The sequence below is a fragment of the Squalius cephalus genome, assembly GCF_949319135.1.
Source record: "Squalius cephalus genome assembly, chromosome: 3".
NCBI classification, from domain to species: Eukaryota; Metazoa; Chordata; class Actinopteri; order Cypriniformes; family Leuciscidae; genus Squalius; species Squalius cephalus.
The window spans coordinates 3,392,088-3,410,293 of NC_137124.1; the positions used below are offsets into that span (position 1 = coordinate 3,392,088).

Genomic DNA, 18,206 nt, shown 5'->3' on the forward strand with positions numbered 1-18,206 from the left:
TGTCCGGCTCTGTTGATAAGTTTAATTATACCAAGTGCTGTGAGAAGGTCAAGGTCAAGGTCAAGGTAGCATTTATTGTCTCCCTTAGGAGAGATTTGTTTTAGATTAGGGAAATTGCTGCCACATCAAGACATAACACATAACATACAACATTTAAAATAAAATAAAAGTAAAACACATTCCAGTCCCAAAATCCTACATCATAAAAACAATACATATATCATATATCATAACACAACACAGCCCTCAGTTCCTGCCTCTTGTACCCTCTATTACCATTATTTATCTTCCTGCAGTTGCTCATTAATTAATTTAATAGACAACGGTAAAAATGAATATTTATATCGGTTATACTTGCATAATGTAACCCTGTATCTCCGACCAGAGTTCATCAGCGTATACTCAGGATACAACACATGCGAAGGGTCTAATAAAATCTTGTTGGCCTGCTGGGTGATACAACGCTCAAAAATATCCTGTAAAGAGCTCATTGTCTGTGTCCCCATGATTTTTCCTGCCACTCTCAACACATTATTTATTTGGGCTCTCAATTTTCCTGTTAGACTTCCGAACCAAACAATAATTCCATACCTTAAAACAGACTCAATCGTTGCTTTATAAAAAATTAACATGATATTACTGCTCACTCCAAACAATCGCAATCTCCGTAGAAAATGTAAACGCTGGTGGACCCTTGTGCACACCCATGATACATGTGTGTGCCACTTAAACTCACTATCAATGTAAACCCCCAAATATTTATATGAAGTAACCTGCTCAATAGCTTCACCATGAACCACAACAGAGCTCCTATCCCCCACTGATCTGGGGTTTATGATGACCTCTTCAGTTTTTTTAAGATTGATCTGTAGATAATGGTCGTCGCACCAGCCCACAAACGCTTCTATAGCAGCTGTGTAGTCGTCAATACTGCAGTCTCTTGTCAACAATTGCAATACTACTGTGTCATCCGAAAATTTTATTATAAATTGATTTGATTGCTGACTAATGCAGTCGTTTGTATACAAAGTAAACAGAAATGGCGAACTTACGCACCCTTGAGGGGCCCCTGTACTATTCACCGCAACATCCGACAGCACTGAGTTAAATTTCACCTGTTGTGTCCTATTTGTTAAAAAGGAATAATACCAATTAATTATAAAAGGATTAACTTGTAGATTAATTAATTTCTCTAGCAGTTTATGTGGTTGGATGGAGTTAAACGCAGAACTAAAATCAATAAAAAGCAATCTAGCATAGGCAGCTGGACTCTCCAGATGCTTTAAAACCAGGTGTGTTAATGTAGAAACCGCATCATTAGTACCACGATTGCTTTTATATGCAAATTGATACTGATCTAAGGATGGCTCCACTTCCTTACGCAGCTCTCCTATTATTATCTTCTCAAATGATTTCATAACGTTCGATGTTAAGGCCACTGGCCTGTAATCATTATTGTCCTGAGGGCATGAATTTTTTGGAATTGGAATTACAATAGATTTTCTCCAAAGCTCTGGTACTGTATGCGTATCAATTGAGAGCTGGAAAAGGCGATGCCAGACTGATGTGAGCTCCTCAGCAAATGTCTTTAAAAGAAAACATGACATCCCATCTGGTCCCGTTGCTTTACTAGAGCATAAATTTTTAAAAACCCTTGTAACATCCCCTGAATATATCAATATTCTATCTTCACTGATATTACAGTTTACATTACCTAAAATATCATGACATTCCTTAAAAGTGTCTGTCTCAAATCTCATATAAAAATTATTCAGTTCATTTGCTTTATCAGTTTCATTGACAGCGAACAATGGCTTCTTTTTCGGGGTCATATTAGTCATTCCTCAAATTGAATTCCACAGTTCATTAGTATTACATTTTGCCAACTGTTGTTCAGCCTGTTCCTTATATTGTTTTTGTGCTACCCTTAGTTGCTGGTTAAGGTCCTTTTGTGCTGCTTTAAGTCCCATTGTATCCCCCAACCTGTAGGCCAATGTTTTCTTTTTAATGCAATCTTTAATTCCCCCTGTAACGTATGGTTTGTTATTCGGATACCTCTTAATAGCTCTTTGAGGGATAACTAGATCCACACAAAAGGAGATATATGCCGTAATTGCTTCAGTGACCATATCTATATTTGCATCTTGATAAAAAATGTCCCAGTCCGTACAGAGAAAACATCCCTTCAGCTCCTCTATACTATCACTTGACCACACCTTAACCACCTTTGTAACTGGTTTACTTTTCTTAAAAATTGACCGATAGTTGGGGAGCAAATGAATAACATTGTGGTCAGAATTGCAGAGGGGGGGTCTGGCTTTAGCCACATAAGCATCCTTAATATTCCCATAACACTTGTCAAGGATATTATTTTTCCTCGTTCCGCACTTCACATATTGGAAAAACCCTGGTAAGGATCTCTCCAAACCACATTGATTAAAATCACCAAGAATCAATACAGGTGCATCAGGCTTAATTTGTAAGTGCTTGTGAACACAATCAGCAATTTGACTAGCTGCCCTATGAACGTTCCCACTAGGTGGAATGTACACTGCACAGACAAATATAGGGGTAAACTCCCTTGGCAAATAATATGGGCGCAAAGTAATACACAGTAGTTCAAGATCAGGATTGCAAATTCTTTCCCTGACCGCAAAATTACGGCACCAGCTTTCATTAATATAAATACAAATACCCCCTCCTCTTTTCTTCCTATAGCTAAAATAGGAAGAAAAGAAAAGAAGAGAAAAGGCTATAAATCTCCACCTCCGGCATCCTCACACTCATAGCCGACTAGCCGAGACTCTTCTTTATGTGTACAGATGTGACGTAATGACGCAAAGACATGCTCGAATTTCCTGTGGAAATCCACCAGTACCACTGGAATTAAAAACACTATTACAAGCTTACCGTTTTGAATCGAGCTACGTCAAGCAGAGAGTTTTGAACACTGGCTGGTTGTGTACTTGCTCAAAAAATTATTTTGGATAATTTTTAACCCTAAAAAGCTACGGACTGCAGCTTTAAGTGATAAAAAGCAGTTGCAAATGTTGTACAAATAACAAAATACTCGTCTTTGCACCAGTAAAATGTGCTCACTTATAGCCTGTTACGTGCACATACTCTCTAGTGGCCAAGTGTGGGTATTTGGACAGACCCCATGTTTGAGTTTCTCTGTTTTGGGCCACTTTTATCTGTTGCTGTTTGAACTGAACAGAGAAGGGTTGAGTCCATTAGTGAAGACTGGTGATACTGGTTACTGAGAGCCTTTAAAAACCCTCCGTTTCAGGCTCCAGTCAAAGAAAAATAAATGTCTGTGAGAAAACGTACTCGGTTAATAACGTAACCTCGGTTCTCTCTAGAAGAGGGAACGAGTACTGCGTTTTTGTAAAAACGCTACAGGAAAAGTCTCTTTTCACGAAATACTGAAGCAAAAAAAATTATCCTTAATTTTCATACATGTAAAGCGCGTTGCAGCAGTACTCAGCTATGGCGAGACGGCTTGCTCGCTCATTGGCTGCTCTGCGGCAACTGCATAAGCCTATCGAGCGAGGCCTGAAGTGACGTCAGGCCAATGAGGGCGCTTCGCGCACTCCTCGCCATTTCCCGCCGAGACGGGTGTGGCTAACCCCTATAAAAGGAGCTCGAAAAGGCTGATTCACTTGATTTTGATCGCCGAAGCGAACCAGAGTGAACCGTACGCACGGCAGAGAACGCAGTACTCGTTCCCTCTTCTAGAGAGAACCGAGGTTACGTTAGTAACCGAGTACGTTCTCTTACGAGAGTCCTCTCGTACTGTGTTTTTTGTAAAAACGCTACAGGAACCCCTTGTAAAACGCCGTGCGTGCTGGGATAAAGACACCGATCACTGGAAGCTAATCCAGGTGTACAGTGCATAATCACCAGATAGACTCACACAGAGTCAGGGAATAAGGGAGGGGAAAACGCCTCGGTTACGACTGTAACCTCGGTTCCCTGAAGAGGGAACGAGCGTTGCGTCGAGATTGACGCTATGGGAACGCATTGCGTGATTGCATCATGAAGCACTTGTAAAATCAGTCCAATGGCATATAGGCGGGTGACGTCATGGCAGGAAGCTATAAAGCGCACCCAGACCGAACATTGTCAACTTCTGATAGGTCGAAGCAAGTCGATCACAGGCGCGCCGGAAGTATGGCAAGGTGACGCAACGCTCGTTCCCTCTTCAGGGAACCGAGGTTACAGTCGTAACCGAGGCGTTCCCTTTCAAGGGAACTCGCGTTGCGTCGAGATTGACGCTATGGGAACGTCTATACCAACGTCACCATAGTGACCAGTGCCTGTCTTGTGTGAAATCAGGCGAGCACAACAAAGACAGAATAACTTGGGACCCAGGAGTGAAGCCCAAAAGTAGGTTTTAAACCCGATGAGTGTGTGCGGAAAGGAACCGCCCACCGCATCACACACCTCTTGTAGGGATACCCCTAATACAAGGCTACAAAGCCGCCATACTGCTCCTGCTCCAACGCACCACGGAGGAAACCGGTTTGTTTCCTGTGCAGGGAGCTCTAGAGAGATTGTGGCCTCAACAACCTCAGTTGAGAGACTCGAGTCTATGAGTTGGGCCCCCTCAGGGGCCAAACCCACACTCACATAACTCTGTTCTCCAGAACTCCCGGAAGTAGAACAATCAGGGAACCATATGAGCTCCACCGCCTCGGGGTGGAGTCTCCCTCCCCTGGGCCTCAGCCCCTGCCTCGACAGGATGTCTGCTCCCTGAATCTGGTGCCCAGGGATGTAGAGCCTGAGCCATCATCACCAGGTGATTAAGTGCCAGGTGAGATGGTGACCCGTCCACGGGCACCGAGCGACCATCCATGATCGCACCCCAGCCCATGAGGGAAGCATCCGTCGTAAGCGTTAAGCGACGACAATGAGCTCCCAGCACAGGATCCTGGGGACAAGAACCAAGGCTTCTTCCACATAACTAGGGCACATAAGCATCGCCGCGTGACCCTGATCATGCGAAAGGGGTTGCCCCTCGGGGAAACTCTTTGGTCCTGAGCCACCACTGCAGGGGTCTCATGTACAACAGGCCAAAAGGTATCACGTTGGACACTGCTGCCATCAGACCCCACAGTCTCGGAAACTGTTTCACAGTGAGTGACTGGCCTAGCTTTATTCTTTTCACAGCTGACAGGATGTACTCTATGCGTGCAGGTGAGAGGTATGCCTGCATCAACATTAAGTCCCAACCACGCCTAGAAAAAGTGGTCCTCTGTAGTGGAGAAAGCACACTATTTTTGGCGTTTAGCCGTAACCGCAACTCCTTCCTGTGGGCGAGATCGACATCTCGATGCCGAACTGCCAACTGATGACACTGATCGTGAAAGTTTGGGGTGATAGTGCTAGGCCGAACGAAGAACTCGATATTGGTATGCTTTGCCCCCAAAAGCAAACCTCAGGAACTTCCTGTGATATGGAAGGATGGAAATGTGGAAGTATGCGTCCTTGAGATCTGTCGTGACAAACCAGTCCTCGGATCTGATCTGTGGCATGATTTGTCTCAGTTTTAACATTTTGAACTTTAGCTGAATGACTGACTCGTTCAGAACACTCAGATCCAAAATGGGACGCAATCCCCCATCCTTCTTTGGAACGATGAAATACCGACAGTAAAACCCCGGTTTCCCTGATGGAGGGAGGTACATGTTCTATGGCCCCTTTCTCCAACAGGGTTTCACTTCTTGTTCCATTACCAGAACCTGCTTGGGGCCCAACACGGTGGATAGGACTCCCACAAACCTGGGCGGGCGAGACCCGATGATAACCCTTTTCTATGGTCTGCAGGACCCAACAAGAAATATTTGGCAGCATCTTCCATGCTGTCAAAAATTCTAGCAGAGGTACCAGCCTCTCGACACTGGCTTCTGGATTTAGTTGTTGTTGAACAGTCAATCCGTCGTCCTGTAACGCGAACCGGCAGGGAACTACTGAACTGACTGCTCTGGGACCCTCCTCGGAGGGGGCAAGCATCCCAGGACCACTACGTTTCCGGGTGGACCCTGAGATATGTGCTCGCTGGAGACCACTGCGCCCCGAAACACACAAGGTGGCGGGGTTAGCATAATGGTCCCCTGAGGGCACCGAAGGGCAGCGGGCACCGTATAATGAGGTGTTAACCGCTTTACTTCGGGGGAGACTGCCCTCGTTGGCCTGACCCCTCAGGCGTCAGGACCTTTTCCCCACAGCCTTCTTGGAAATAAAGACGGTCCTCAGATCTGTCTTACTCCTTAAAGGCTGGAGTTGAGAGTGCCATCCCGAACCCCAGTCCTTTAGTGGGGGCTCGGGAGCAGATTCTCTGCTACTGTTGAGATATGTTTGGCAGAAGTTCCCACGCTGCCAAAAAATCTACTAAGAGAACCAGCCTCTCAAGACTGGTGTAGGTGTTACTCGAGCGACCAATTCGGTGCCCTGTACGGCGAACCGGCAGGGAACGATCGAACTGAATGCTCTGGAACCCTCCTTGGAGGGGGCGGGCATCCCAGGACCACTACGTTTCTGGGTGGACCCTGAGATGTGCCGCTGGAGACCGCTGCGCCCCGAAACACACAAGGTGGCGGGGTTAGCATAATTGTCCCCTGAGGGCACCGAAGGGCAGCGGGCACCGTATAATGAGGTGTTAACCGCTTACCTTCAGAGGAGATTGCCCTCATTGGCCTGACCCCTCGGGCGTCAGGACCTTTTCTCCACAGCCTTCTTGGAAATAATAACGGTCCTCAGATCCGCCTTACCCCTTGTAGGCTGCGATTGAGAGTGCCAACCCAACGCCAGTCTTTTAGTTGGGGATCAGGAGCAAACACTCGGTTTCTGTTGAGATATGTTTGGCAGAAGTTCCCACGCTGCCAAAAAATCTAATAAGAGAACCAAGCTCTCCAGATTGTTCTAGGTGTTACTAAAGCGACCAATTCGGTGCCCTGTATGGCAAACCAGCAGGGAACGACCGAACTAACTGCTCTGAGACCCTCAACATAGGGGGCGAACATCCCAGTGTCGCTACGTTTCCGGGCAGACACAGAGATGTGGGCTCGTCAGAGACCGTTGCGCCCCGACGCACACGAGGTGGCGGGGTAGCGGAACGGCCCCCCGAAGACATCAAAGGGAAATGGGATCCGTATAGTGAGGTGTTAACCACTTCCCCCCGGAAATTAAGAGGACCAGCCTCTCAAGACTGGTCTCTGGTATTACTCAAGCGACCAATTCGTTGCCCTGAAACGGCGCACCGGCAGGGAACAGCCGAAATGATTGCTCTGAGACCCTCCTCGGAGGGGGCAAGAATCCCAGCGCCGCTACGTTTCCGGGCGGACAGTGAGATAAACGCTCTGGAGACTGTTGCGCCCCTAAGCACACGAGATGATGGGGTTGGCAGAACGGCCCCAGCATATTAATACCGAAATCGAACTCCTCAGAGATCAGATAAGTACATATTTAATTTTCTCAAAAATTAAATACAGCCAAATATCAACCAGACAAGTAGAAACGGTCTGGATGAAATGCTGAATACTACATTAATATAGACATCTAACTCCTCAGAGATCAGATAAGTACATATTTAATTTTCTCAAAAATTAAATGCAGCCAAATATCAACCAGACAAGTAGAAACGGTCTGGATGAAATGCTGAATACTACATTAATATAGACATCTAACTCCTCAGAGATCAGACAAGTACATATTTAATTTTCTCAAAAATTAAATGCAGCCAAATGTCAACCAGACAAGTAGAAACGGTCTAGGTGAAAGGCTGAATTTAGTGTATTAATACAGAACTTGGTCTGGATGAAAAATAGAATATATTATTTTCATACTACTTTCAAAGCCAGACAAATATTTAATTTCTCCAAATTAAATTCATATTATATTCTCAAACAAAAAGAACCACAATAATAGTCTGCAAACACATAATTAGTTTGCAAACAATCATAAGAGAAAGAGAGAAAAGGAAATTCCCGTCTGCTCAGTTCCCTGTGAGTAAATATATCGGACCTTATCTACACGTTGCCTCGGCAAACGCGCGATCTGAGCCATTAGATTCTTATTGCAGAGATGCAGACTCATAATCTACGAGCTGCTTCGGCAAACGCGCGATCTGAACCATTAGATTCTTATTGCAGAGATGCAGACTCATAATCTACGCGCTGCCTCGGCAAACGCGCGATCTGAACCATTAGATTCTTATTGCAGAGATGCAGACTCATAATCTACGCGCTGCCTCGGCAAACGCGCGATCTGAACCATTAGATTCTTATTGCAGCCCCGTAATCTACACGCTGCCTCAGAACACGCGAGATCTGAGATCGAGTCACAGAATCTTTATTGCAGACCCGTAGCCTAATCTACACGCTGCCTCGGCAAACGCGAGATCCAAGCCAAAGAATCTTTCTTGACTTTCTTCCCTCGAGAAGAAAGCCAACAGGAGCAGAGCTAAACCTCTCGAAGTGCATATGTTACACGTCAGGAATTATGAATGAACACTGTCAGCCACCTTTTACTAGAGCTGACCGTGCATGCTCTACTCCCAAACAAACAACACATAAATCGCGTGTATCCCCACTCGTAATGAAGCGAGAGCGGGGAGGAACACACGATCCAAAATGCTGTTTGCTCGCCATTATATTCCTGTCTAGATATATAATATGCTTGTAGGACAAACAACAATAAATAGACAGAGACAGATTTCACAGAGAGCGCTTGCTGAAGACACAGAAGCTGACAATGTTCGGTCTGGGTGCGCTTTATAGCTTCCTGCCATGACGTCACCCGCCTATATGCCATTGGACTGATTTTACAAGTGCTTCATGATGCAATCACGCAATGCGTTCCCATAGCGTCAATCTCGACGCAACGCGAGTTCCCTTGAAAGGGAACCTTAATTCCCTATACTGTAGTGTCCGCAGACTCATATATGACCTCACAGAGAGAGTCTAAAGACAAGAGGGGATTCCCTCTGTCCTTATATGGCCGCGTCCGCAGACGCGAATATGACATCACATAGACAGGGTAGGGAGCCTGAACTAAATGTGGGAAATGTGGGTCTTACACAATTCTGCCCAAAGATAGTCGGTAGCGCGTTGCGCCTGCGATTTCAGTGATCTAGTTAGACAGCTGAATCGACTACACCGATAAAAGCTTAGCCTGCACGAGTTCGAGCTCCGTCTCGCATGAGCTCCGTCTCGATGTTGGCTCTCGTCGTGGGCTTGCGGGCGGGAGGCGCGAGATCCTCAGAGCTCGCCCAGTCCTCGCTGCCTGAAGCCAGCAGAGAGCAGGAATCCTTTTCCCCCGACGCGGTCTCTGAAACAACTTCCTCAGATGAAGCGGCGGCAGACTGCGGGCGCTGAGCATCAGGAAGTGAATCGGGCGAGGCCGGTGAAGCTGGCGGGCGAACCGGCGAGCTTGGTCGGGCTGGAGCGGGTTCCGTGACCCGCTGCGAGCGGCGCTTCTTACGGCGCGGCATCGCGGCGGTGAATGCAGGCTTCGAGAAGGATGCCAGGCGAGTCCGCAGAGTCAACATCGGCAAAAGCTCGCAGTGAGGGCAGCCGCCGTCAGCGAGCGCGAGCGCTGCATGGTCCTCACCCAAACAGGAGACACAGATGACGTGGCTGTCTCCCTCGCTGAGTGGGGCTCGGCACGAGCCGCAGGATGGCATCTTTAAAAAGACGCAGCTCTTTTAGGGGGTGAGTGTTACAAGCGAACACACACACACACACAAAACAGAGCAATATGCAATAAAGGATATGTGCGTCGGAAAGCGCAGCAGGTACGGCTGTAGAAGGCGGCGTTGGCCAGCGGCTTCGAGGGCTCGTCCCGCTGAAGTGCTTGCTTCGAACGACGCTTGCTTCCGTGATCCAGCGATGCGTGCGCTTCGCTGAAGAGATTAAAATCAAGTGAATCAGCCTTTTCGAGCTCCTTTTATAGGGGTTAGCCACACCCGTATCGGCGGGAAATGGCGAGGAGGGCGCAAAGCGTCACTTCAGGCCTCGCTCGATAGGCTTATGCTGTTGCCGCAGAGCAGCCAATGAGCGAGCAAGCCGTCTCGCCATAGCTGTGTACTGCTGCAACGCGCTTTACATGTATGAAAATTAAGGATCATTTTGTTTGCTTCGGTATTTCGTGAAAAGAGACTTTTCCCGTAGCGTTTTTACAAAAACGCAGTACGAGAGGACTCTCGTAAGAGAACTGTTTTGCTCATATATATAGGCTTCTTCTTTTTCCTCTTGAGAGCCGAGATCGCTGGTGTGGAGATCATGGCAGACATTCACAACAAAGACGAGATAAAGACATTAAAGTGCTCATATCATGCTTTCATTCCCCTATAGTCCATCTCTAATGTTAGTAAAGATTATTAAACTCATTATCCCACTGAAATAATATCATCATCTTCTTCTGTTTTAGAATAAACGTCTTCATTTCCTCCGTCTAAATACTTGATTGTGATTGGCTGGAATGTGTTCATTAAAACATTGTTACATTTTTAAGAATTAGTCTCATTTAGAAAATTCTTATTGTGTTTCGTGTCATACTCCTGCTGTTCTTTGTTTATAGAGCATGAACACATTTGCATGTTAACACATCCTCATCACTCATTTGTTTAGGTCCACATTTAGACTTTCAGGGTGGACAAACTTTACATCTCTAACGTGAAACAGAAACAGTGTGTTATTGTTCTAGATATATTCCATTGTTTCATTCAGTCTTATTCATCTGTTAGTTTTATTAAGTTACACTTAACTCTAACATTAGTTTTTCTCTGGCTGTTATAAAGAACATTTGTTACAGAAAAAAATCAGTGACAAATGATTATGTAGTAGATGATTATTATGTATTGATGATAACATGTAGTGGCCTGAGGCCTAAGCCATGAAGCCGGTTTAAGTTAACAAGGTTTTTCAGTTTAGTTTGCACCAACCCTGGATTTCAGGCACTATGAAAGTGGCTCTGCTTTTAGCATTCATCACGATAGTCACGGTACCAACACACCTGAGTGGATTGGTTTGGTGTTTGTAAACTCCAAACTAATCCTGCAACCCTGAGTTTGTTCAACTACCATCATGGTATGGTATTTAATACAGACACTTAATTTTGAATCATATGATTTATGTCACTCACTACATGTGGGTAATGTCCATTCACTCCCACCACCTACATTTCCTGCTGGTACTGAGACCTGAACCCACGAGTCTCTTTCCTTCAGTGATTCTGCTTATTAATATCAGGTGTCACTTAATTATCTCATTAACTTCAACACTACTTTAGGGGGAGCTCTCTGGTCAGAAATATTGGTAAGCTATTATTCTGACAATCGCAATCCTGAATACCTTTCTCTTTTCCTTGGTAAAGGCTCAGTCACAACAAGTACGATAACGATGATGAATAAAGTTATAGTTCAAAAAGTCATTCTAAATATAAAAGAATAGCAGTGTCTATAGGCTAGTTCGACTGCATGCAGCGCTGCGCAGACCGATCGGCGGCTGACTTGAAGCAGTGCATGCTGGTTAGAAATTGTGTCCGACTTGAGACAGTGCCGACGCCACGTGACTGTGACATATGCCATGAAAGTGCATCGAGAGTGAATCAGAGCAGGAGGACTCAGCCAGAGCAGCTTCTCCAGAGCGACTCACGAGCTCTGATGACGACACAGCTGTCCCACGATTGGCCAGAATCACCACATGACAACAATCACAAGTGTTTCGTGTTTATTCTCACACCTTCAGTTCCACTAATGCTCACAAATCTGTTTTTATAACAGTAAAATCTCTTTTCATCTAGTCGTGATGTTATATTGTGTCATGTTTATCAAAATATAACTGATAAAAAAACGTAGACCCCACTACATTGGTATTTACATATAAGCTTATGTTGAACTTTATCAAACAGACGCTGTATTAAGCAGTACTACAGTGTAGGCTGCATAACGTATCCCATACAAAAATGTAATATATGGCCATATATGTACTTATATTTTAAATAGCATGACATATATCTATACATATATTTGACTTGTATGAGAACACAATATATGCCTGCAACATATATCTATACATATATTTGACTTATCTGAGAACACAATATATGACTGCAACATATATCTATACATATATTCGACTTATCTGAGAACACAATATATGCCTGCAACATATATCTATACATATATTCGACTTATCTGAGAACACAATATATGCCTGCAACATATATCTATACATATATTCGACTTATCTGAGAACACAATATATGCCTGCAACATATATCTATACATATATTCGACTTATCTGAGAACACAATATATGACTGCAACATATATCTATACATATATTCGACTTATCTGAGAACACAATATATGTTCAACATATATCTCTACATATATTTCACTTATCTGAGAACACAATATATGACTGCAACATATATCTATACATATATTTGACTTATCTGAGAACACAATATATGACTGCAACATATATCTATACATATATTTGACTTATCTGAGAACACAATATATGCCTGCAGCATATATGAACATGTATGTGTCCAAACATGTGAAGAAAATATTTGAGTTCATCCATATATGATACCATATATCTGCATATATTACAGTATAGTATTGGTTTCTCGCATATATGGACAACATTAATTATAAATATGTGACATACATATTTGTTTTCAACATATTTAATAAATGTATGTAAACATACACTGTAACCCTTTACTGTAAATTTACAACGAATTTCTTACAGAATTGTAGGCTACTGTATTTCCATAATACAGTATTAAGCTGTATCTTTTACAGAACAGCTGTAAATATACAGCACATTTATGTTTTCGTCCTGATAAATTCGTTACCATCATACTGACTGAAAAGGCATTGCATTGTGGGATTGATTTCTTTCGCGCTCAATTCAGTTCAAATGTGACGCGTCATGCGAGCAGACAGTAACGTTAGGCAGCTACAACAGGCAAACTCGTTTTGTCAGCGGGATTCAACTGAACAAATAATCATTCCTGTTATCAAGATAAACAATGTCTGCGAATCTGTGAGCAATTTTAAAGCTTTTTTGAGGTTCGGTTCGGTTCGGTTCGTGTTTCAAACATTAGTTGCCTGTGACGCAGCAGAAAATGGACGACGTTAACGGTAGCAGCTACCTGAAGACGGATGGAAGAATTTGTCATTGAATAATCTAACCTGCGCGTGACGATAAGTGGGATTTAGAGTTTGAGAAGATGGAGAATTGTTCAACTGAGTGATACGGTAAGCCAATATATAAGTTTTTTTTTTTTTTTTTGCGTTCGCATTTCTACATTGTTTTCACGTATTTGGTTTGATTTTGCGAACGCGGTTTACTACCGTGGCCGCGCAAGCAATTCACTGACTCTGTTCCACCTGTTTACCAAGTAACGTTAACTTCGACATTTCATATAATAGACAACCTTTACCATGCTATTTGCATGACGTGCATTTGATATTTTTTTCGTTTTAGGCTTTGTAATCTGATGGCCATTGTTAATGTAAGTGCTTTTAAGTAGTGTTACAGTTATAGTCTATGTTGTAAAAAAAAAAAAAATGCTGTCAAATTCTGTCAGTTCTGTGATCGTGCTTTTGAATCGTTGTCAGAATTTTGCTAGCACATGAAAATCCATGTTCCTAATGCTGTTTTCAAATGTAGTAGGCCTGTTCCTGATTGCCATCCCATGGTCCTACAACTACTCCCTAATTCAAAGAAGTTAGACGGTGTTATCCTTCAAGCAGATAAGTAGAGATTATTCAGCAAATCTCATTAATTTGTAATATGTTTTATGTTTTGGGTTCTGTTGATCAAGGTTGTGCTGTCCTTTTTAAAAATTGTTTCAGAAATTTGCATCGCTGATGTCCAGCAATCTACATTTGCCAGAAAGTCCACGACTTATTTCCTGGTATGTAAACATTAAAGGGGTAGATGAAACCTAAAATGAAAAGCCATCATTTACTCACCCTACTGCAAAATATGTTTTTCTTAATTAGTGTTTTTATTTTGTTTCCAGTCCAGATATCTACAATTCTTACATTAAGAAGCATTTATTAGACACGTAAAAAATGTCTTATTTTCTGAAAGAATAAGTCAAAATTAAGTGAGTTTATGCTTAAAACAAACAAAATTATATGCCAGTGCATTTTAGCATTCTAACCAATTTTAATTTTTAGTTGAAAAATTTAATTCATAGAACTATGAATAGACAACTACATCGAACCACAGTGGAACCCACAGTAGTTATTTTAATTATTAATATTATTTATTTATTCTTTTTTTTATTTTCTTTTTTATTCCATTACAGGTCAATCTCTAAGCAACCAGTGCTGGATATTAAGTTTGGAAGGTCAAGGTGTGTGTGAAGGATCACAGCCTCTTCATCACTGGCCTGGCAGCGCTGTTTGCCTCCTCCTATAACTTCAGCTTGCAGTACCAGGAAGAGGCAGCACCTTGAGTTTGGTCAGAGGTTAGTCATTGGCATATTTGCCATTCATAAATATATATATATATATATATATATATATATATATATATATATATATATATATATATATATTAGACTGAATTGTGTCACTAACCTTGACTTGACAGTATTTATTATGTTGACTACTGGTATGAACAATATGGCCCTGGTTTCCATACAGGGCTTAGCTTAAGCCAGGTCTAGGCCTTAATAAAATTAGGGTATTTAAGCAGCTTTTATAATAATGTATCATTAAAAAAAAAAAAAAACATTACTGGTGTGCATCTTGAGATAAAACAGTGGCAGTCATATATTTTAAGATATATCGGTGCAAGTTGTTTTCAGTTGAAGGATTAGTGAAAATTCTGTCATTAATTACTCGCCCTCATGTCGTTCCAAACCTGTAAGACCTTCGTTCATCTTCAGAACACAAATTAAGATATTTTTGATGAAATCTGAGAGGTTTCTGAACCACCCATAGACAGCAACGTCTTTGCAACTTTTAAGGCCCAGAAAGCTAGTAAAAACATTGTTTAAATAATCCATGTAACTAGTGCAACCTTAAAGGAGAACTCCGGTCAATTTTAACATTGAGCTAATTTTTTTGTAAATTTGGAGTGCTGTCAATACAGAGAACAACGACAAAAATCGGTGTTGCCTACACCGTGTTATCCTCTTTTTAAAATTTGCACCCTGTTGACTTCAATTTTTAAACCTGCTTTTAGCCTCTTAACATCCTTGATGTGTCATACAAGTGCCCAGCCATGTGAGTGATTCCTTCAGAGTGAACACGGGTGAATCTGACTGCAGTAGATGTGAAAGATATCTTGTTGAAACATCTACAAATGTCCGTATATAGGTGAAAATGCCCCTTGAAATCAATTTAAGGTGGCAAATATATTACCCCTTAATAAAAAATGTTAATTTCTGTCACTGCTGTAAACTGACCACTGCATAGAATATGAATATCTTTGTCAGTCAGCTGTCAACAGGCCTAAACAAGCCATGGCACCAAGCACAGAAACACAATCCGTAAAATGTTATCTAATTATTATCAAGAAAACTTTGAAAATATCGATCGAGACATATTTTGTCAATATTGCTCACCCCTAATGCATGGTATTAATTTTGATTTCTTCGGGTCTTAAAAAGCCTTAAATTTGACTTTAAAAAATGTGCAGAAACCCTGCTTCATAATATTTAGGTTGAACCACTGTAGCTATATATTTACCAATGTTTTTACCACTTTTCTGGGCTTTGACAGTTGCAATGATATTGATATCAATGGAAGGACAAAACTATCAGATTTCATCAAAAATATCTTCATTTGTGTCCCGAAGATGAACAAAAGTCTTGAGGGTGAGTAATAATGACAGAATTAAAATTTTTGGGTGCAAACATGCATTTAGTCTGGTAAATCATGTTGTCATATATGCAATAATCTTGCAAGGCTTGCAATTAAGTTAAATTATTTCTGTCACAAAGGTTTGGGCTGGATTCTGGCAGTGTGTGCTCTATATAAACGGAGAGTCTAAAGACTGCCTTTCCACTGATACTCTGATGGCACCGGATGAGGGCATGATATTGTTAATGAGCTGGGTGATGAGTAGACAAAAGTTGTAGAATAAAACTTTAAATCTGGCAACCCCACTTCCAAAAATTTAGTTAGTTGACAGTGTGCATGTAAACAGACACATTGAGTTGATGTATTTTACCAGGGCAGAAAAAATATCAGTTATTGATCACAACATCCAACATTGCATTTTTTTTTCACAACATCCAACATTGCATTTATTTTATTTTTTTCATGTTGTTCAGTTTTAGACCGCTTTTGTGCTGTCTCTCTTTGTCAAAATATATACACTCAGTTAATAATATTTAATTGTTGTTTTTTTCTGCCTTTTAGACGCTTTCTTGACATCAATCCTGAACGTGGATCAAAAACAAAGAAAGGACAAGTAACTTCAAAGAAAACTGGCCAAGTTGTGCAAAACAAGAACACCACTGTAAGCCTACAGGTGTCCTCACTTCTGCGAAACCTTGCAGACTTTGAATGGGATTTCGTTTGCACTTTTATGGACTATGGTCGTTATAAAGCTTGGAAGAGCCAGGACATTTTTTAATAGAACTCTGATTGTATTCGTCTGAAAGAATAATGTCATATACACCTAGGATGACTTGAGGGTGAGTAAATCATGTGCTAATTTAAATTTTTGGGTGAACTATTCCTTTAATTAAGTGCTAACTGTTACCTGTTTAAGTGTTAAAATTGCATTTTATGTTTAAAAAGTAATTCAGCCAACATGTTCACAGAAGGCAATTTAACTAAATAAATGTTTTAAAACCCAGAAAATGTTTTCTTTTTCCTAGTGTGACTACTCTTATGAAACCTTAAAGTATAATATTTTAATTATGTAATAATAAAAGCAGTATTCCCTGTAAAAATACAATTTATTGCTGTCGACAAGTTTAATGTAAAATGTGGTATATGCTGTATTTGGTAATTACAGTGGAGTACTGTAAATGCTGTTTACTGTAGTAGTGTTGTACAAATACAGTATGTGGATAGCAACCCAGCTGCCAGTATTTAACTGTAAATTTACAGTGAAAAGTTTTACAGTGTACATGCATGTGATACTGATGCATTTTTAAAGCTGTGGCATATGGTTATGGTACTTTGTGGATGTATTTGTCAAAAATGACAAAGAAAACACTGCATTATTGTATTAAAATACTATATTTGGTATTCACACAATAGACAATCTCCAACTATAGGCATTTAATTTCAAGGCATTCAGATATAAGGTTTGTATCCCTAATACATGTGAAAGTATGTACTATAGAAATAAGTACATATATGCATGTATAAATATATGCGTCATATATGCGTGTATACATATATGCGTCATATATGCGTGTATACATATATGCGTCATATATGCGTGTATACATATATGCGTCATATATGCGTGTATACATATATGCGCCATATATGCGTGTATACATATATGCGCCATATATGCGTGTATACATATATGCGCCATATATGCGTGTATACATATATGCGCCATATATGCGTGTATACATATATGCGCCATATATGCGTGTATACATATATGCGTCTTACATATATTTCACATTTATGTGCATATACGGGAAAATATATGGCACTTACATGAAAACGGCCATTTTTGATATATTTTGAAATATATGTTTCATATATGTATATGTGTTTTACATATATGAATTTTGCATATATTCTCATATATGCAGCAGACATACATGGGCACTAACATTATATATGTAATTTACATATATTGACATATATTACATTTCTGTATGGGATTGAATAGAAAAGTATCTGAAGCGTCTGTGTATTTGACAAATATAGCATTTATTTCACTTCAGCTGTGGTAAAGTATGCAAACACAACGCTAGCATCACTACGAGAAGCAGAAAGTGTCCGACTTCACGTCTCAGTTTTCAGCTCCTGAACGCGAACTCTCGCCGCAGCCGATGTCCAACACACCTTACATCACAACTATAGACCTTATGTAGCTCCGGCCCTTTTCAGCGCTGCGCTTGTTGTCTTTTGTCTTCCAGTTTGTATTTCCCCAGCGATCTTAAGAATTTATGAATGAACTTTTGTTAAGACATCTGCTTTCAACATTACAATGCTCATGATAACTTTCGTTAACTCTACAAAA

At 41.4% G+C, this 18,206-nt stretch overlaps 1 long non-coding RNA gene across 1 annotated transcript; it reads left to right on the forward strand.

The window, feature by feature from the left end:
* Nucleotides 1-13,791: 13,791 nt before the first annotated feature.
* Nucleotides 13,792-16,856, forward strand: LOC307155377. Its single transcript, XR_013820498.1, has 3 exons — nt 13,792-13,941; nt 15,764-15,858; nt 16,406-16,856. It is a non-coding gene; the product is annotated as an uncharacterized lncRNA (long non-coding RNA).
* Nucleotides 16,857-18,206: the final 1,350 nt, after the last annotated feature.